The following is a 17,965-nucleotide window of genomic DNA, read 5'->3' on the forward strand; positions in this document are numbered from 1 at the left end:
AGAAAGAATGGACAAAGTATCAAAAACAATTATTTCAGTAAGAAGTAAAGAAAGTGAAAACCTAGTCAGGGGTCAAACCAAAGAGTCCTCACGGACTGGTCCAGTACTTTAACCACTATACCAAATAGCCTTTTGTTATGTCACAGACATTATTTCAATTGAGAACGAATGGGACTGTCTCGCATTGGGAATGACATATATACATTTCTAATTGACAACGAATGAGACTGTTTCCCATTGGAAATTAATGTTGGATTGGTTCGAAAAATATGGAATTATGGAAAAAATATCTGCAATGTGTGAATTATTGGAATGTTGGGAGTGATAACATGCTCACAAGGCAGTGAAGCAATTGTGCGATTTGGATCAGTCCAGTGGTTGCATCGTGTTCACGGACGCACTTATAAAACACAGTTTGGCGAGTTTTTTCTTTTGACACAGTTCGATGAGTTCATGCGTTGGACAAGTGATTGTTTTAAAGCAGTATGTGTTCTCTGAGCTCGATATATATATATATATATATATATATATATATATATATATATATATATATATATATATATATATATATATATATATATATATATATATATATATATATATATATACACACACACACACACACACACACACACACACACACACACACACACACACACAGTGCGCCCCCGTGTTACGAACTTAATCTGTTCAGCGGCTACGCTCGTAACTTGAACTGCTCGTATGACGGGCAATCCAAACCTATGTTAATTAGTGAATGCGTGCAACGCGTGCAAAAACCTTAGGTAAAAACATAATGACTTTTTACACATATTAAAAATGAGTAACATAATCTACTGTACAGTTAAATTAAATAACATAGACAAAGGAAAAATGACATTTACCTTTGGGGCGACGTGACTGAGCTGGGTGAAGGCGGAGGGGAGCAGAGACCAACCCGCAGAATTTATTTATTTATTTTCTTAAACAAGAACTTTTCTCAAACTAGAACATATCAGCGGCGAAGTCTTGCCCTTAGAAGATTGCCGTGCGGTTACGGCCGTACTCACTAGCAAGGTTAACTATGCGTGCGCCTCCTTCGTATTTTTTTATTATCTCCTGCTTCGTTTCTATTGTCATCATCCTCTTACTTCTTCCTTCCGCCACTAGCAATTTAAGAAGCCATGTCTAACAGATAAAGTTTGCAAAGTCTTAACGACATTCCTTCCTTCCGTTTTTGACTGATTTTCTTTCCTTCCTTCCATCCCGACCAGCTGAGCCAGCAAGCTAGATGAAGGCGTTCGACCAATAGCATATCGGCATTTCCGTGACTGCCTTGACGTTGTAAGAGCAATAGCATATCAGCGTTACCGTGTTATGCGTGAGCAGATGACTTCGTTGATGTAGCAAAGCGAGGTCAATTGTACGTACACATTGACTGACAACGCGTGGTGAAATCATAGTTGAAACCATCATGAATTTACACACACATTTAAAATTAGTACCATAAACTACTGTACAGTCAATTTAATTAACATGGATATACAAAGGATAAATGACATTGTCCTCTGGGGCGACATAACTTGAGCTGAGTGGAGACGGAGGTGAGCAGAGACCAACCTGCAGAATTTATTTATTTTCTTAAACAAGAACTTTTCTCAAACTAAACCATATCACCGGCGATTTCCTTCTCTTTAATCCATAATAGAAGAAGCCTCTCCATTTTGTTGTCGATTGAGGTCCGTCCCCGGCAAGGAAAGTCTTGCTCTTAAAAGATTGCCGAGCGGTTCCGTCCATACTCACGAGCAAGGATAACTATGCGTGCACCTCCTTCGTATTTTTGTTTTATCTCCTGTATTATCTCCTGCTTGGTTTCTATTGTCATCATCCTCTTACTTCTTCCTTTACCGCCTTAATGTAACCATTCCAGTTCTCATTCCAGTTCTCTAATGTGTTCTTGAAAGAGTTCAACATCTAATGCACAAGGCTATTAAGACCGCACTGACCAGGAGGTTGAAGTGAAGACCAACTCTCTTTTATCCATTTCTTCTCCCCCATTCAACCGTATTTCTTATCTTGGCACGAGTGTGCCTGTTCACATGCATTGTGCAGGTAGTGTGGCCGAGCGGTCAAAGGCGCTGGATTTAGGCTCCAGTCTCTCAGGAGGCGTGGGTTCAAATCCCACCACTGCCATGCAAACAAAATTAAAATATTATTTGCAGATTTTTTGCAGATTAAGCAGTTCTTCCTAACAAGTGACATGTTGTCTTTGAAGAAAACAGCACCTTAAACACAAGGCTATGACTGGATGGTACTTCTTAAAACCAAAAGTTTACTCTGCACATCTTGCCCATTCAACCATATTTCTTAGCTTTCCATAATCTCTTTGAGAATTTCAAAACGTAAGTCACAAGGGTGTCAAGACGACTACAACCTGGAGGTTTGCACAAAAACCTTCCCTATGTTCTAAAATATTGCTAGCAGAGGATGGTTTCGATCCATCGACCTCTGGGTTATGGGCCCAGCACGCTTCCGCTGCGCCACTCTGCTGCTGTTTGCTAGGGTTATGTACTGTAAAGTTCCGGTTCTCTGGTGTCTTCTTCAAAGAGTTCAAGGTCTAATGCACAAGGCTAATCCGAAAGCACTGACCAGGAGATTAAAGTGGAGACCAACTCCCTTTTATCCACTTCTTCCCCCCCATTCAAACGTATTTCTTAGCTAGCCACAACTGTTCCTTTTCAGAGGTGATTTGCAGGTAGTGTGGCCGAGCGGTCTAAGGTGCTTGATTAAGGCTCCATTCTCTCATGAGGCGTGGGTTCAAATCCCACCACTGCCATTTAAAGACCAATGAAACATGAATTCTAAATCATCAAAGATGGAATAGTTATTCCTAATAAGGAAGAAACCAGCATCTTATAAAAAAGGCTTCTGAACCATCAATAACCGCATGGTACCTCTTATAACCAGAAGTTTACTCTCCATATCTTCCCCATTCAACCACATTTCTTAACTTGCCAAGACTGTTTGTTTTCCTAGGCAGGTTCTCTTTGAAGAGTTTAAAACATAAGTCAAAAGGGTGTAAAGACAACTCCCATCTCGAGCTTCACACGAAAACCTTATCTATGTTCTCAAATAATGCTACCAGAGGACGGTTTCGATCCATTGACATATGGGTTATGGGCCCAGCACGCTTCCGCTGCGCCCCTCTGCTGCTGGTTGTCAGGGTTATGTACTGTAAAGTTCTGATTTCCTAGTGTGTTCTTGAAAGAGTTCAAAGTTTAATGCACAAGGCTAATCCGAAAGCACTGACCAGGAGATTGAAGTGGAGACAAACTCCCTTTTCTCCGCTTCTTCTCCCCCATTCAAACGTATTTCTTAGCTTGCCACGACTGTTCCTTTTCACAGGTGATTTGCAGGTAGTGTGGCCGAGCGGTCTAAGGCGCTGGATTAAGGCTCCAGTCTCTCATGAGGCGTGGGTTCAAATCCCACCACTGCCATTTGCAGACCAACAAAACATAAAGTCCAAAACATCAAAGATGAAACAGTTCTTCCTAACAAGGGACATGTTGTCTTTGAAGAAACCAGCATCTTTAACACAAGGCTACTGAAACAACAATAACCGCATGGTACTTCTTAAAACAAAACATTTCCTCTCCACATCTTCCCCATTCAACCACATTTATTAGCTTGCCGTGGTTTTCCTAGACAGGTTCTCTTTGAAAATTTCAAAACATCAATGACAAGGGTGTCAAGACAACTACAACCTGGAGCTTCGCTCAGAATCTTTCTCTAGCTTCTCAAATAATACTAGCAGTTGATGGCTTCGATCCATCGATCTCTGGGTCATGGGCCCAGCACGCTTCCGCTGCGCCACTCTGCTGCTGGTTGTCAGGGTTATGTACTGTAAAGTTCTGATTTCCTAGTGTGTTCTTGGAAGCGTTCAAGGTCTAATGCACGAGGCTTACTCCCAACTCCCTTTTATGAAAGATGAAACAGTTCTTTCGAACAAGGGACATGTTGTCTAATGCACAAGGCTATTTCGAACGCACTGACCAGGAGTTTGAAGTCGAGACAAACTCTCTTTTATCCACTTTTTCTCCCCCATTTAACCGTATTTCTTAGCTTGCGTCGACTGTTCCTTTTCACACGTGATTTGCAGGTAGTGTGGCCGAGCGGTCTAAGGCGCTGGATTAAGGCTCCAGTCTCTCATGAGACGTGGGTTCAAATCCCACCACTGCCATTTACAGACCAATTAAACATAAATTCCAAATTATCACAGATGAAACAGTTCTTCTTAACAAGGGACATGTTGTCTTTGAAGAAACCAGCATCTTTTACACAAGGCTACTGACACATCCATAACCGGATAGTACTTCTTAAAACCAAAAGTTTACGCTCCACATCTTCCCCATTCAACCACATTTCTTAGCTTGCCATGGTTTTCCTAGACAGGTTCTCTTTGAAAATTTCAAAACATCAATGACAAGGGTGTCAAAACAAGTACAAACTGGAGCTTCGCACAGAAACTTTCTCTAGCTTCTCAAATACTGCTAGCAGAGGGGATGGCTTCGATCCATCGACCTCTGGGTTATGGGCCCAGCACGCTTCCGCTGCGCCACTCTGCTGCTGTTTGCCAGGGTTATGTACTGTAAAGTTCCGGTTCTCTGGTGTCTTCTTGAAAGAGTTCAAGGTCTAATGCACAAGGATAATCCGAAAGCACAAACCAGGAGATTGAAGTGGAGACCAACTCCCTTTTATCCACTTCTTCTCCCCCATTCAACCGTATTTCTTAGCTTGCCAACACTGTTCATTTTCACAGGTGATTTGCAGGTAGTGTGGCCGAGCGGTCTAAGGCGCTGGATTAAGGCTCCAGTCTCTCATGAGGCGTGGGTTGAAATCCCACAACTGCCTTTTATAGACCAATAAAACATAAATTCCAAATTTTCACTGATGAAACTGTTCTTCTTAACAAGGCACATCTTGTCTTTGAAGAAACCAGCGTCTTATACACAAGGCTACTGATACATTAATAACCGGATGGTACTTCTTAAGACCAAAAGTTTACTGTCCACATCTTCCCCATTCAACCACATTTTTTAGCTTGCCATGGTTTTCCTCGACAGAATCTCGTTGAAAATCTCAAAACAGAAGTGACAAGGGTGTCAAGAAAACTACAACCTGGAGCTTTGCACAAAAACCTTCCTTATGTTCTACAGTATTGCTAGCAGAGGACGGTTTCGATCCATCGACCTCTGGGTTATGGGCCCAGCACGCTTCCGCTGCGCCACTCTGCTGCTGGTTGCTAGTATTATGTACTGTAAAGTTCCGGTTCTTTGGTGTGTTCTTGAAAACGTTGAAGGTCCGAGGTTCCGAGACAGGTTCTCGTTGAAAATTTCAAAACAGAAGTGAAAGGGTGTCAAGACAACTACAACCTGGAGGTTTGCACAAAAACCTTCCCTATGTTCAAAAATATTGCTAGCAGAGGATGGTTTCGATCCATCGACCTCTGGGTTATGGGCCCAGCACGCTTCCGCTGCGCCACTCTGCTGCTGTTTGCCAGGGTTATGTACTGTAAAGTTCCGGTTCTCTGGTGTCTTCTTGAAAGAGTTCAAGGTCTAATGCACAAGGCTAATCCGAAAGCACTGACCAGGAGATTGAAGTGGAGACCAACTCCCTTTTATCCACTTCTTCTCCCCCATTCAAACGTATTTCTTAGCTTGCCACGACTGTTCCTTTTCACAGGTGATTTGCAGGTAGTGTGGCCGAGCGGTCTAAGGCGCTGGATTAAGGCTCCAGTCTCTCATGAGGCGTGGGTTCAAATCCCACCACTGCCATTTAAAGACCAATGAAACATGAATTCTAAATCATCAAAGATGAAAATGTTGTTCCTAATAAGGGACATGTTGTCTTTGAAGAATGAGCATCTTATAAACAAGGCTTCTGAACCATCAATAACAGCATGGTACCTCTTAAAACCAGAAGTTTACTCTCCATATCTTCCCCATTCAACCACATTTCTTAACTTGCCAAGACTGTTTGTTTTCCTAGGCAGGTTCTCTTTGAAGAGTTTAAAACATAAGTCAAAAGGGTGTAAAGACAACTCCCATCTCGAGCTTCACACGAAAACCTTATCTATGTTCTCAAATAATGCTACCAGAGGACGGTTTCGATCCATTGACATATGGGTTATGGGCCCAGCACGCTTCCGCTGCGCCCCTCTGCTGCTGGTTGTCAGGGTTATGTACTGTAAAGTTCTGATTTCCTAGTGTGTTCTTGAAAGAGTTCAAAGTTTAATGCACAAGGCTAATCCGAAAGCACTGACCAGGAGATTGAAGTGGAGACAAACTCCCTTTTCTCCGCTTCTTCTCCCCCATTCAAACGTATTTCTTAGCTTGCCACGACTGTTCCTTTTCACAGGTGATTTGCAGGTAGTGTGGCCGAGCGGTCTAAGGCGCTGGATTAAGGCTCCAGTCTCTCATGAGGCGCATCTTGTCTTTGAAGAAACCAGCGTCTTATACACAAGGCTACTGATACATTAATAACCGGATGGTACTTCTTAAGACCAAAAGTTTACTGTCCACATCTTCCCCATTCAACCACATTTATTAGCTTGCCATGGTTTTCCTCGACAGAATCTCGTTGAAAATCTCAAAACAGAAGTGACAAGGGTGTCAAGAAAACTACAACCTGGAGCTTTGCACAAAAACCTTCCTTATGTTCTACAGTATTGCTAGCAGAGGACGGTTTCGATCCATCGACCTCTGGGTTATGGGCCCAGCACGCTTCCGCTGCGCCACTCTGCTGCTGGTTGCTAGTATTATGTACTGTAAAGTTCCGGTTCTTTGGTGTGTTCTTGAAAACGTTGAAGGTCCGAGGTTCCGAGACAGGTTCTCGTTGAAAATTTCAAAACAGAAGTGAAAGGGTGTCAAGACAACTACAACCTGGAGGTTTGCACAAAAACCTTCCCTATGCTCTAAAATATTGCTAGCAGAGGATGGTTTCGATCCATCGACCTCTGGGTTATGGGCCCAGCACGCTTCCGCTGCGCCACTCTGCTGCTGTTTGCCAGGGTTATGTACTGTAAAGTTCCGGTTCTCTGGTGTCTTCTTGAAAGAGTTCAAGGTCTAATGCACAAGGCTAATCCGAAAGCACTGACCAGGAGATTGAAGTGGAGACCAACTCCCTTTTATCCACTTCTTCTCTCCCATTCAAACGTATTTCTTAGCTTGCCACGACTGTTCCTTTTCACAGGTGATTTGCAGGTAGTGTGGCCGAGCGGTCTAAGGCGCTGGATTAAGGCTCCAGTCTCTCATGAGGCGTGGGTTCAAATCCCACCACTGCCATTTAAAGACCAATGAAACATGAATTCTAAATCATCAAAGATGAAAATGTTGTTCCTAATAAGGGACATGTTGTCTTTGAAGAATGAGCATCTTATAAAAAAGGCTTCTGAACCATCAATAACAGCATGGTACCTCTTAAAACCAGAAGTTTACTCTCCATATCTTCCCCATTCAACCACATTTCTTAACTTGCCAAGACTGTTTGTTTTCCTAGGCAGGTTCTCTTTGAAGAGTTTAAAACATAAGTCAAAAGGGTGTAAAGACAACTCCCATCTCGAGCTTCACACGAAAACCTTATCTATGTTCTCAAATAATGCTACCAGAGGACGGTTTCGATCCATTGACATATGGGTTATGGGCCCAGCACGCTTCCGCTGCGCCCCTCTGCTGCTGGTTGTCAGGGTTATGTACTGTAAAGTTCTGATTTCCTAGTGTGTTCTTGAAAGAGTTCAAAGTTTAATGTACAAGGCTAATCCGAAAGCACTGACCAGGAGATTGAAGTGGAGACAAACTCCCTTTTCTCCGCTTCTTCTCCCCCATTCAAACGTATTTCTTAGCTTGCCACGACTGTTCCTTTTCACAGGTGATTTGCAGGTAGTGTGGCCGAGCGGTCTAAGGCGCTGGATTAAGGCTCCATTCTCTCATGAGGCGTGGGTTCAAATCCCACCACTGCCATTTGTAGACCAACAAAACATAAAGTCCAAAACATCAAAGATGAAACAGTTCTTCCTAACAAGGGACATGTTGTCTTTGAAGAAACCAGCATCTTTTACACAAGGCTACTGAAACAACAATAACCGCATGGTACTTCTTAAAACAAAACATTTCCTCTCCACATCTTCCCCATTCAACCACATTTATTAGCTTGCCGTGGTTTTCCTAGACAGGTTCTCTTTGAAAATTTCAAAACATCAATGACAAGGGTGTCAAGACAACTACAACCTGGAGCTTCGCTCAGAATCTTTCTCTAGCTTCTCAAATAATACTAGCAGTTGATGGCTTCGATCCATCGATCTCTGGGTCATGGGCCCAGCACGCTTCCGCTGCGCCACTCTGCTGCTGGTTGTCAGGGTTATGTACTGTAAAGTTCTGATTTCCTAGTGTGTTCTTGGAAGCGTTCAAGGTCTAATGCACGAGGCTTACTCCCAACTCCCTTTTATGAAAGATGAAACAGTTCTTTCGAACAAGGGACATGTTGTCTAATGCACAAGGCTATTTCGAACGCACTGACCAGGAGTTTGAAGTCGAGACAAACTCTCTTTTATCCACTTTTTCTCCCCCATTCAACCGTATTTCTTAGCTTGCGTCGACTGTTCCTTTTCACACGTGATTTGCAGGTAGTGTGGCCGAGCGGTCTAAGGCGCTGGATTAAGGCTCCAGTCTCTCATGAGACGTGGGTTCAAATCCCACCACTGCCATTTACGGACCAATTAAACATAAATTCCAAATTATCACAGATGAAACAGTTCTTCTTAACAAGGGACATGTTGTCTTTGAAGAAACCAGCATCTTTTACACAAGGCTACTGACACATCCATAACCGGATAGTACTTCTTAAAACCAAAAGTTTACGCTCCACATCTTCCCCATTCAACCACATTTCTTAGCTTGCCATGGTTTTCCTAGACAGGTTCTCTTTGAAAATTTCAAAACATCAATGACAAGGGTGTCAAAACAAGTACAAACTGGAGCTTCGCACAGAAACTTTCTCTAGCTTCTCAAATACTGCTAGCAGAGGGGATGGCTTCGATCCATCGACCTCTGGGTTATGGGCCCAGCACGCTTCCGCTGCGCCACTCTGCTGCTGTTTGCCAGGGTTATGTACTGTAAAGTTCCGGTTCTCTGGTGTCTTCTTGAAAGAGTTCAAGGTCTAATGCACAAGGATAATCCGAAAGCACAAACCAGGAGATTGAAGTGGAGACCAACTCCCTTTTATCCACTTCTTCTCCCCCATTCAACCGTATTTCTTAGCTTGCCAACACTGTTCATTTTCACAGGTGATTTGCAGGTAGTGTGGCCGAGCGGTCTAAGGCGCTGGTTTAAGGCTCCAGTCTCTCATGAGGCGTGGGTTGAAATCCCACAACTGCCTTTTATAGACCAATAAAACATAAATTCCAAATTTTCACTGATGAAACTGTTCTTCTTAACAAGGCACATCTTGTCTTTGAAGAAACCAGCGTCTTATACACAAGGCTACTGATACATTAATAACCGGATGGTACTTCTTAAGACCAAAAGTTGCGCCCGCTGTACCGCTGCGCCCCTCTGCTGCTGGTTGTCAGGGTTATGTACTGTAAAGTTCTGATTTCCTAGTGTGTTCTTGAAAGAGTTCAAGGTCTAATGCACAAGGCTATTTCGAACGACACTGACTAGGAGTTTGAAGTGGAGACAAACTCTCTTTTATCCACTTTTTCCCCCCCATTCAACCGTATTTCTTAGCTTGCCACGACTGTTCATTTTCACAGGTGATTTGCAGGTAGTGTGGCCGAGCGGTCTAAGGCGCTGGTTTAAGGCTCCAGTCTCTCATGAGGCGCATCTTGTCTTTGAAGAAACCAGCGTCTTATACACAAGGCTACTGATACATTAATAACCGGATGGTACTTCTTAAGACCAAAAGTTTACTGTCCACATCTTCCCCATTCAACCACATTTATTAGCTTGCCATGGTTTTCCTCGACAGAATCTCGTTGAAAATCTCAAAACAGAAGTGACAAGGGTGTCAAGAAAACTACAACCTGGAGCTTTGCACAAAAACCTTCCTTATGTTCTACAGTATTGCTAGCAGAGGACGGTTTCGATCCATCGACCTCTGGGTTATGGGCCCAGCACGCTTCCGCTGCGCCACTCTGCTGCTGGTTGCTAGTATTATGTACTGTAAAGTTCCGGTTCTTTGGTGTGTTCTTGAAAACGTTGAAGGTCCGAGGTTCCGAGACAGGTTCTCGTTGAAAATTTCAAAACAGAAGTGAAAGGGTGTCAAGACAACTACAACCTGGAGGTTTGCACAAAAACCTTCCCTATGCTCTAAAATATTGCTAGCAGAGGATGGTTTCGATCCATCGACCTCTGGGTTATGGGCCCAGCACGCTTCCGCTGCGCCACTCTGCTGCTGTTTGCCAGGGTTATGTACTGTAAAGTTCCGGTTCTCTGGTGTCTTCTTGAAAGAGTTCAAGGTCTAATGCACAAGGCTAATCCGAAAGCACTGACCAGGAGATTGAAGTGGAGACCAACTCCCTTTTATCCACTTCTTCTCTCCCATTCAAACGTATTTCTTAGCTTGCCACGACTGTTCCTTTTCACAGGTGATTTGCAGGTAGTGTGGCCGAGCGGTCTAAGGCGCTGGATTAAGGCTCCAGTCTCTCATGAGGCGTGGGTTCAAATCCCACCACTGCCATTTAAAGACCAATGAAACATGAATTCTAAATCATCAAAGATGAAAATGTTGTTCCTAATAAGGGACATGTTGTCTTTGAAGAATGAGCATCTTATAAAAAAGGCTTCTGAACCATCAATAACAGCATGGTACCTCTTAAAACCAGAAGTTTACTCTCCATATCTTCCCCATTCAACCACATTTCTTAACTTGCCAAGACTGTTTGTTTTCCTAGGCAGGTTCTCTTTGAAGAGTTTAAAACATAAGTCAAAAGGGTGTAAAGACAACTCCCATCTCGAGCTTCACACGAAAACCTTATCTATGTTCTCAAATAATGCTACCAGAGGACGGTTTCGATCCATTGACATATGGGTTATGGGCCCAGCACGCTTCCGCTGCGCCCCTCTGCTGCTGGTTGTCAGGGTTATGTACTGTAAAGTTCTGATTTCCTAGTGTGTTCTTGAAAGAGTTCAAAGTTTAATGTACAAGGCTAATCCGAAAGCACTGACCAGGAGATTGAAGTGGAGACAAACTCCCTTTTCTCCGCTTCTTCTCCCCCATTCAAACGTATTTCTTAGCTTGCCACGACTGTTCCTTTTCACAGGTGATTTGCAGGTAGTGTGGCCGAGCGGTCTAAGGCGCTGGATTAAGGCTCCATTCTCTCATGAGGCGTGGGTTCAAATCCCACCACTGCCATTTGTAGACCAACAAAACATAAAGTCCAAAACATCAAAGATGAAACAGTTCTTCCTAACAAGGGACATGTTGTCTTTGAAGAAACCAGCATCTTTTACACAAGGCTACTGAAACAACAATAACCGCATGGTACTTCTTAAAACAAAACATTTCCTCTCCACATCTTCCCCATTCAACCACATTTATTAGCTTGCCGTGGTTTTCCTAGACAGGTTCTCTTTGAAAATTTCAAAACATCAATGACAAGGGTGTCAAGACAACTACAACCTGGAGCTTCGCTCAGAATCTTTCTCTAGCTTCTCAAATAATACTAGCAGTTGATGGCTTCGATCCATCGATCTCTGGGTCATGGGCCCAGCACGCTTCCGCTGCGCCACTCTGCTGCTGGTTGTCAGGGTTATGTACTGTAAAGTTCTGATTTCCTAGTGTGTTCTTGGAAGCGTTCAAGGTCTAATGCACGAGGCTTACTCCCAACTCCCTTTTATGAAAGATGAAACAGTTCTTTCGAACAAGGGACATGTTGTCTAATGCACAAGGCTATTTCGAACGCACTGACCAGGAGTTTGAAGTCGAGACAAACTCTCTTTTATCCACTTTTTCTCCCCCATTCAACCGTATTTCTTAGCTTGCATCGACTGTTCCTTTTCACACGTGATTTGCAGGTAGTGTGGCCGAGCGGTCTAAGGCGCTGGATTAAGGCTCCAGTCTCTCATGAGACGTGGGTTCAAATCCCACCACTGCCATTTACGGACCAATTAAACATAAATTCCAAATTATCACAGATGAAACAGTTCTTCTTAACAAGGGACATGTTGTCTTTGAAGAAACCAGCATCTTTTACACAAGGCTACTGACACATCCATAACCGGATAGTACTTCTTAAAACCAAAAGTTTACGCTCCACATCTTCCCCATTCAACCACATTTCTTAGCTTGCCATGGTTTTCCTAGACAGGTTCTCTTTGAAAATTTCAAAACATCAATGACAAGGGTGTCAAAACAAGTACAAACTGGAGCTTCGCACAGAAACTTTCTCTAGCTTCTCAAATACTGCTAGCAGAGGGGATGGCTTCGATCCATCGACCTCTGGGTTATGGGCCCAGCACGCTTCCGCTGCGCCACTCTGCTGCTGTTTGCCAGGGTTATGTACTGTAAAGTTCCGGTTCTCTGGTGTCTTCTTGAAAGAGTTCAAGGTCTAATGCACAAGGATAATCCGAAAGCACAAACCAGGAGATTGAAGTGGAGACCAACTCCCTTTTATCCACTTCTTCTCCCCCATTCAACCGTATTTCTTAGCTTGCCAACACTGTTCATTTTCACAGGTGATTTGCAGGTAGTGTGGCCGAGCGGTCTAAGGCGCTGGTTTAAGGCTCCAGTCTCTCATGAGGCGTGGGTTGAAATCCCACAACTGCCTTTTATAGACCAATAAAACATAAATTCCAAATTTTCACTGATGAAACTGTTCTTCTTAACAAGGCACATCTTGTCTTTGAAGAAACCAGCGTCTTATACACAAGGCTACTGATACATTAATAACCGGATGGTACTTCTTAAGACCAAAAGTTTACTGTCCACATCTTCCCCATTCAACCACATTTTTTAGCTTGCCATGGTTTTCCTCGACAGAATCTCGTTGAAAATCTCAAAACAGAAGTGACAAGGGTGTCAAGAAAACTACAACCTGGAGCTTTGCACAAAAACCTTCCTTATGTTCTACAGTATTGCTAGCAGAGGACGGTTTCGATCCATCGACCTCTGGGTTATGGGCCCAGCACGCTTCCGCTGCGCCACTCTGCTGCTGGTTGCTAGAATTATGTACTGTAAAGTTCCGGTTCTTTGGTGTCTTCTTGAAAACGTTGAAGGTCCGAGGTTCCGAGACAGGTTCTCGTTGAAAATTTCAAAACAGAAGTGAAAGGGTGTCAAGACAACTACAACCTGGAGGTTTGCACAAAAACCTTCCCTATGTTCTAAAATATTGCTAGCAGAGGATGGTTTCGATCCATCGACCTCTAGGTTATGGGCCCAGCACGCTTCCGCTGCGCCACTCTGCTGCTGTTTGCCAGGGTTATGTACTGTAAAGTTCCGGTTCTCTGGTGTCTTCTTGAAAGAGTTCAAGGTCTAATGCACAAGGCTAATCCGAAAGCACTGACCAGGAGATTGAAGTGGAGACCAACTCCCTTTTATCCACTTCTTCTCCCCCATTCAAACGTATTTCTTAGCTTGCCACGACTGTTCCTTTTCACAGGTAATTTGCCGGTAGTGTGGCCGAGCGGTCTAAGGCGCTGGATTAAGGCTCCAGTCTCTCATGAGGCGTGGGTTCAAATCCCACCACTGCCATTTAAAGACCAATGAAACATGAATTCTAAATCATCAAAGATGAAAATGTTGTTCCTAATAAGGGACATGTTGTCTTTGAAGAATGAGCATCTTATAAACAAGGCTTCTGAACCATCAATAACAGTATGGTACCTCTTAAAACCTAAAGTTTACTCTCCATATCTTCCCCATTCAACCACATTTCTTAACTTGCCAAGACTGTTTGTTTTCCTCGGCAGGTTCTCTTTGAAGAGTTTAAAAAAGTCAAAAGGGTGTAAAGACAACTCCCATTTCGAGCTTCACACGAAAACCTTATCTATGTTCTCAAATAATGCTACCAGAGGACGGTTTCGATCCATTGACATCTGGGTTATGGGCCCAGCACGCTACCGCTGCGCCCCTCTGCTGCTGGTTGTCAGGGTTATGTACTGTAAAGTTCTGATTTCCTAGTGTGTTCTTGAAAGAGTTCAAGGTCTAATGCACAAGGCTATTTCGAACGACACTGACTAGGAGTTTGAAGTGGAGACAAACTCTCTTTTATCCACTTTTTCCCCCCCATTCAACCGTATTTCTTAGCTTGCCACGACTGTTCATTTTCACAGGTGATTTGCAGGTAGTGTGGCCGAGCGGTCTAAGGCGCTGGTTTAAGGCTCCAGTCTCTCATGAGGCGCATCTTGTCTTTGAAGAAACCAGCGTCTTATACACAAGGCTACTGATACATTAATACCTGGATGGTACTTCTTAAGACCAAAAGTTTACTGTCCACATCTTCCCCATTCAACCACATTTATTAGCTTGCCATGGTTTTCCTCGACAGAATCTCGTTGAAAATCTCAAAACAGAAGTGACAAGGGTGTCAAGAAAACTACAACCTGGAGCTTTGCACAAAAACCTTCCTTATGTTCTACAGTATTGCTAGCAGAGGACGGTTTCGATCCATCGACCTCTGGGTTATGGGCCCAGCACGCTTCCGCTGCGCCACTCTGCTGCTGGTTGCTAGTATTATGTACTGTAAAGTTCCGGTTCTTTGGTGTGTTCTTGAAAACGTTGAAGGTCCGAGGTTCCGAGACAGGTTCTCGTTGAAAATTTCAAAACAGAAGTGAAAGGGTGTCAAGACAACTACAACCTGGAGGTTTGCACAAAAACCTTCCCTATGCTCTAAAATATTGCTAGCAGAGGATGGTTTCGATCCATCGACCTCTGGGTTATGGGCCCAGCACGCTTCCGCTGCGCCACTCTGCTGCTGTTTGCCAGGGTTATGTACTGTAAAGTTCCGGTTCTCTGGTGTCTTCTTGAAAGAGTTCAAGGTCTAATGCACAAGGCTAATCCGAAAGCACTGACCAGGAGATTGAAGTGGAGACCAACTCCCTTTTATCCACTTCTTCTCCCCCATTCAAACGTATTTCTTAGCTTGCCACGACTGTTCCTTTTCACAGGTGATTTGCAGGTAGTGTGGCCGAGCGGTCTAAGGCGCTGGATTAAGGCTCCAGTCTCTCATGAGGCGTGGGTTCAAATCCCACCACTGCCATTTAAAGACCAATGAAACATGAATTCTAAATCATCAAAGATGAAAATGTTGTTCCTAATAAGGGACATGTTGTCTTTGAAGAATGAGCATCTTATAAACAAGGCTTCTGAACCATCAATAACAGCATGGTACCTCTTAAAACCAGAAGTTTACTCTCCATATCTTCCCCATTCAACCACATTTCTTAACTTGCCAAGACTGTTTGTTTTCCTAGGCAGGTTCTCTTTGAAGAGTTTAAAACATAAGTCAAAAGGGTGTAAAGACAACTCCCATCTCAAGCTTCACACGAAAACCTTATCTATGTTCTCAAATAATGCTACCAGAGGACGGTTTCGATCCATTGACATATGGGTTATGGGCCCAGCACGCTTCCGCTGCGCCCCTCTGCTGCTGGTTGTCAGGGTTATGTACTGTAAAGTTCTGATTTCCTAGTGTGTTCTTGAAAGAGTTCAAAGTTTAATGCACAAGGCTAATCCGAAAGCACTGACCAGGAGATTGAAGTGGAGACAAACTCCCTTTTCTCCGCTTCTTCTCCCCCATTCAAACGTATTTCTTATCTTGCCACGACTGTTCCTTTTCACAGGTGATTTGCAGGTAGTGTGGCCGAGCGGTCTAAGGCGCTGGATTAAGGCTCCAGTCTCTCATGAGGCGTGGGTTCAAATCCCACCACTGCCATTTGCAGACCAACAAAACATAAAGTCCAAAACATCAAAGATGAAACAGTTCTTCCTAACAAGGGACATGTTGTCTTTGAAGAAACCAGCATCTTTTACACAAGGCTACTGAAACAACAATAACCGCATGGTACTTCTTAAAACAAAACATTTCCTCTCCACATCTTCCCCATTCAACCACATTTATTAGCTTGCCGTGGTTTTCCTAGACAGGTTATCTTTGAAAATTTCAAAACATCAATGACATGTGTGTCAAGACAACTACAACCTGGAGCTTCGCACAGAATCTTTCTCTAGCTTCTCAAATACTACTAGCAGAGGATGGCTTCGATCCATCGATCTCTGGGTCATGGGCCCAGCACGCTTCCGCTGCGCCACTCTGCTGCTGTTTGTCAGGGTTATGTACTGTAAAGTTCTGATTTCCTAGTGTGTTCTTGGAAGCGTTCAAGGTCTAATGCACGAGGCTTACTCCCAACTCTCTTTTATGAAAGATGAAACAGTTCTTCAGAACAAGGGACATGTTGTCTAATGCACAAGGCTATTTCGAACGCACTGACCAGGAGTTTGAAGTCGAGACAAACTCTCTTTTATCCACTTTTTCTCCCCCATTCAACCGTATTTCTTATCTTGCGTCGACTGTTCCTTTTCACACGTAATTTGCAGGTAGTGTGGCCGAGCGGTCTAAGGCGCTGGATTAAGGCTCCAGTCTCTCATGAGACGTGGGTTCAAATCCCACCACTGCCATTTAAAGACCAATAAAACATAAATTCCAAATTATCACAGATGAAACAGTTCTTCTTAACAAGGGACATGTTGTCTTTGAAGAAACCAGCATCTCATACAAAAGGCTACTGACACATCAATAACTGGATAGTACTTCTTAAAACCAAAAGTTTACGCTCCACATCTTCCCCATTCAACCACATTTCTTAGCTTGCCATGGTTTTCCTAGACAAATTCTCTTTGAAAATTTCAAAACATCAATGACAAGGGTGTCAAAACAACTATAACTAGGAGCTTTGCACAGAAACTTTCTCTAGCTTCTCAAATACTGCTAGCAGAGGATGGCTTTGATCCATCGACCTCTGGGTTATGGGCCCAGCACGCTTCCGCTGCGCCACTCTGCTGCTGTTTGCCAGGGTTATGTACTGTAAAGTTCCGGTTCTCTGGTGTGTTCTTGAAAGAGTTCAAGGTCTAATGCACAAGGATAATCCGAAAGCACAAACCAGGAGATTGAAGTGGAGACCAACTCCCTTTTATCCACTTCTTCTCCCCCATTCAAACGTATTTCTTAGCTTGCCACGACTGTTCCTTTTCACAGGTGATTTGCAGGTAGTGTGGCCGAGCGGTCTAAGGCGCTGGATTAAGGCTCCAGTCTCTCATGAGGCGTGGGTTCAAATCCTACCACTGCCATTTAAAGACCACTGAAACAAATTCTAAATCATCAAAGATGAAATAAATGTTCCTGATAAGGGACATGTTGTCTTTGAAGAAACCAGCATCTTATAAACAAGGCTTCTGAACCATCAATAATCGCATGGTACTTCTTAAAACCAAAAGTTTCCACTGCATATCTTCCCCATTCAACCACATTTCTTAACTTGCCAAGACTTTGTTTTCCTAGACAGGTTCTCTTTGAAGAGTTTAAAACATAAGTCAAAAGGGTGTAAAGACAACTCCCATCTCGAGCTTCAAATGAAAACCATCTATGTTCTCAAATACTGCTGGCAGAGGATGGTTTTGATCCATTGACAGTCTGGGTTATGGGCCCAGCACGCTTCCGCTGCGCCCCTCTTCTGCTAGTTGTCAGGGTTATGAACTGTAAAGTTCCGGTTCTCTGGTATGTTCTTGAAAGAGTTCAAGGTCTAATGCACAAGGCTAACCCGAAAGCACTGACCAGGAGATTGAAGTGAAGACCAACTCTCTTTTATCTACTTCTTCTCCCCCATTCAACCGTATTTCTTAGCTTGCCACGACTGTTCCTTTTCATAGGTAGAGTGGCTGTGCGGTCTAAGGCGCTGAATTAAGTCTCCAGTCTTTCATGAGGCGTGGGTTCCTA

General features: G+C 43.6%; 26 non-coding genes across 26 annotated transcripts; 16 read left to right on the forward strand and 10 right to left on the reverse strand.

Annotated features, from left to right (window-relative positions):
- Positions 1–2,090: 2,090 nt before the first annotated feature.
- On the forward strand, positions 2,091–2,172 carry trnal-uag (transfer RNA leucine (anticodon UAG)). Its single transcript has one exon. It is a non-coding gene; the product is annotated as a tRNA-Leu (tRNA).
- A 285-nt stretch (positions 2,173–2,457) lies between these two features.
- trnam-cau (transfer RNA methionine (anticodon CAU)) lies at positions 2,458–2,529 on the reverse strand. The gene has a single exon. It is a non-coding gene; the product is annotated as a tRNA-Met (tRNA).
- Positions 2,530–2,733: 204 nt separating this feature from the next.
- Positions 2,734–2,815, forward strand: trnal-aag (transfer RNA leucine (anticodon AAG)). The gene is given in 2 exon segments: positions 2,734–2,771; positions 2,781–2,815. It is a non-coding gene; the product is annotated as a tRNA-Leu (tRNA).
- Positions 2,816–3,394: 579 nt separating this feature from the next.
- On the forward strand, positions 3,395–3,476 carry trnal-aag (transfer RNA leucine (anticodon AAG)). Its single transcript has one exon. It is a non-coding gene; the product is annotated as a tRNA-Leu (tRNA).
- A 661-nt stretch (positions 3,477–4,137) lies between these two features.
- Positions 4,138–4,219, forward strand: trnal-aag (transfer RNA leucine (anticodon AAG)). Its single transcript has one exon. It is a non-coding gene; the product is annotated as a tRNA-Leu (tRNA).
- A 982-nt stretch (positions 4,220–5,201) lies between these two features.
- Positions 5,202–5,273, reverse strand: trnam-cau (transfer RNA methionine (anticodon CAU)). Its single transcript has one exon. It is a non-coding gene; the product is annotated as a tRNA-Met (tRNA).
- Positions 5,274–5,455: 182 nt separating this feature from the next.
- Positions 5,456–5,527, reverse strand: trnam-cau (transfer RNA methionine (anticodon CAU)). Its single transcript has one exon. It is a non-coding gene; the product is annotated as a tRNA-Met (tRNA).
- Positions 5,528–5,731: 204 nt separating this feature from the next.
- trnal-aag (transfer RNA leucine (anticodon AAG)) lies at positions 5,732–5,813 on the forward strand. The gene has a single exon. It is a non-coding gene; the product is annotated as a tRNA-Leu (tRNA).
- An 897-nt stretch (positions 5,814–6,710) lies between these two features.
- trnam-cau (transfer RNA methionine (anticodon CAU)) lies at positions 6,711–6,782 on the reverse strand. The gene has a single exon. It is a non-coding gene; the product is annotated as a tRNA-Met (tRNA).
- A 182-nt stretch (positions 6,783–6,964) lies between these two features.
- On the reverse strand, positions 6,965–7,036 carry trnam-cau (transfer RNA methionine (anticodon CAU)). The gene has a single exon. It is a non-coding gene; the product is annotated as a tRNA-Met (tRNA).
- A 204-nt stretch (positions 7,037–7,240) lies between these two features.
- On the forward strand, positions 7,241–7,322 carry trnal-aag (transfer RNA leucine (anticodon AAG)). The gene has a single exon. It is a non-coding gene; the product is annotated as a tRNA-Leu (tRNA).
- A 593-nt stretch (positions 7,323–7,915) lies between these two features.
- Positions 7,916–7,997, forward strand: trnal-aag (transfer RNA leucine (anticodon AAG)). The gene has a single exon. It is a non-coding gene; the product is annotated as a tRNA-Leu (tRNA).
- A 661-nt stretch (positions 7,998–8,658) lies between these two features.
- Positions 8,659–8,740, forward strand: trnal-aag (transfer RNA leucine (anticodon AAG)). The gene has a single exon. It is a non-coding gene; the product is annotated as a tRNA-Leu (tRNA).
- A 1,361-nt stretch (positions 8,741–10,101) lies between these two features.
- Positions 10,102–10,173, reverse strand: trnam-cau (transfer RNA methionine (anticodon CAU)). Its single transcript has one exon. It is a non-coding gene; the product is annotated as a tRNA-Met (tRNA).
- A 182-nt stretch (positions 10,174–10,355) lies between these two features.
- Positions 10,356–10,427, reverse strand: trnam-cau (transfer RNA methionine (anticodon CAU)). The gene has a single exon. It is a non-coding gene; the product is annotated as a tRNA-Met (tRNA).
- A 204-nt stretch (positions 10,428–10,631) lies between these two features.
- On the forward strand, positions 10,632–10,713 carry trnal-aag (transfer RNA leucine (anticodon AAG)). The gene has a single exon. It is a non-coding gene; the product is annotated as a tRNA-Leu (tRNA).
- A 593-nt stretch (positions 10,714–11,306) lies between these two features.
- trnal-aag (transfer RNA leucine (anticodon AAG)) lies at positions 11,307–11,388 on the forward strand. Its single transcript has one exon. It is a non-coding gene; the product is annotated as a tRNA-Leu (tRNA).
- Positions 11,389–12,049: 661 nt separating this feature from the next.
- Positions 12,050–12,131, forward strand: trnal-aag (transfer RNA leucine (anticodon AAG)). The gene has a single exon. It is a non-coding gene; the product is annotated as a tRNA-Leu (tRNA).
- A 982-nt stretch (positions 12,132–13,113) lies between these two features.
- Positions 13,114–13,185, reverse strand: trnam-cau (transfer RNA methionine (anticodon CAU)). Its single transcript has one exon. It is a non-coding gene; the product is annotated as a tRNA-Met (tRNA).
- A 458-nt stretch (positions 13,186–13,643) lies between these two features.
- Positions 13,644–13,725, forward strand: trnal-aag (transfer RNA leucine (anticodon AAG)). Its single transcript has one exon. It is a non-coding gene; the product is annotated as a tRNA-Leu (tRNA).
- An 895-nt stretch (positions 13,726–14,620) lies between these two features.
- trnam-cau (transfer RNA methionine (anticodon CAU)) lies at positions 14,621–14,692 on the reverse strand. Its single transcript has one exon. It is a non-coding gene; the product is annotated as a tRNA-Met (tRNA).
- Positions 14,693–14,874: 182 nt separating this feature from the next.
- On the reverse strand, positions 14,875–14,946 carry trnam-cau (transfer RNA methionine (anticodon CAU)). Its single transcript has one exon. It is a non-coding gene; the product is annotated as a tRNA-Met (tRNA).
- A 204-nt stretch (positions 14,947–15,150) lies between these two features.
- Positions 15,151–15,232, forward strand: trnal-aag (transfer RNA leucine (anticodon AAG)). Its single transcript has one exon. It is a non-coding gene; the product is annotated as a tRNA-Leu (tRNA).
- Positions 15,233–15,825: 593 nt separating this feature from the next.
- trnal-aag (transfer RNA leucine (anticodon AAG)) lies at positions 15,826–15,907 on the forward strand. The gene has a single exon. It is a non-coding gene; the product is annotated as a tRNA-Leu (tRNA).
- A 661-nt stretch (positions 15,908–16,568) lies between these two features.
- Positions 16,569–16,650, forward strand: trnal-aag (transfer RNA leucine (anticodon AAG)). Its single transcript has one exon. It is a non-coding gene; the product is annotated as a tRNA-Leu (tRNA).
- A 587-nt stretch (positions 16,651–17,237) lies between these two features.
- trnal-aag (transfer RNA leucine (anticodon AAG)) lies at positions 17,238–17,319 on the forward strand. Its single transcript has one exon. It is a non-coding gene; the product is annotated as a tRNA-Leu (tRNA).
- Positions 17,320–17,965: the final 646 nt, after the last annotated feature.

The sequence above is a fragment of the Hippichthys cyanospilos genome, chromosome 13 (assembly GCF_059441005.1).
Source record: "Hippichthys cyanospilos isolate Australia breed blue-spotted pipefish chromosome 13, RoL_Hcya_1.0, whole genome shotgun sequence".
Lineage (NCBI taxonomy): Eukaryota > Metazoa > Chordata > Actinopteri > Syngnathiformes > Syngnathidae > Hippichthys > Hippichthys cyanospilos.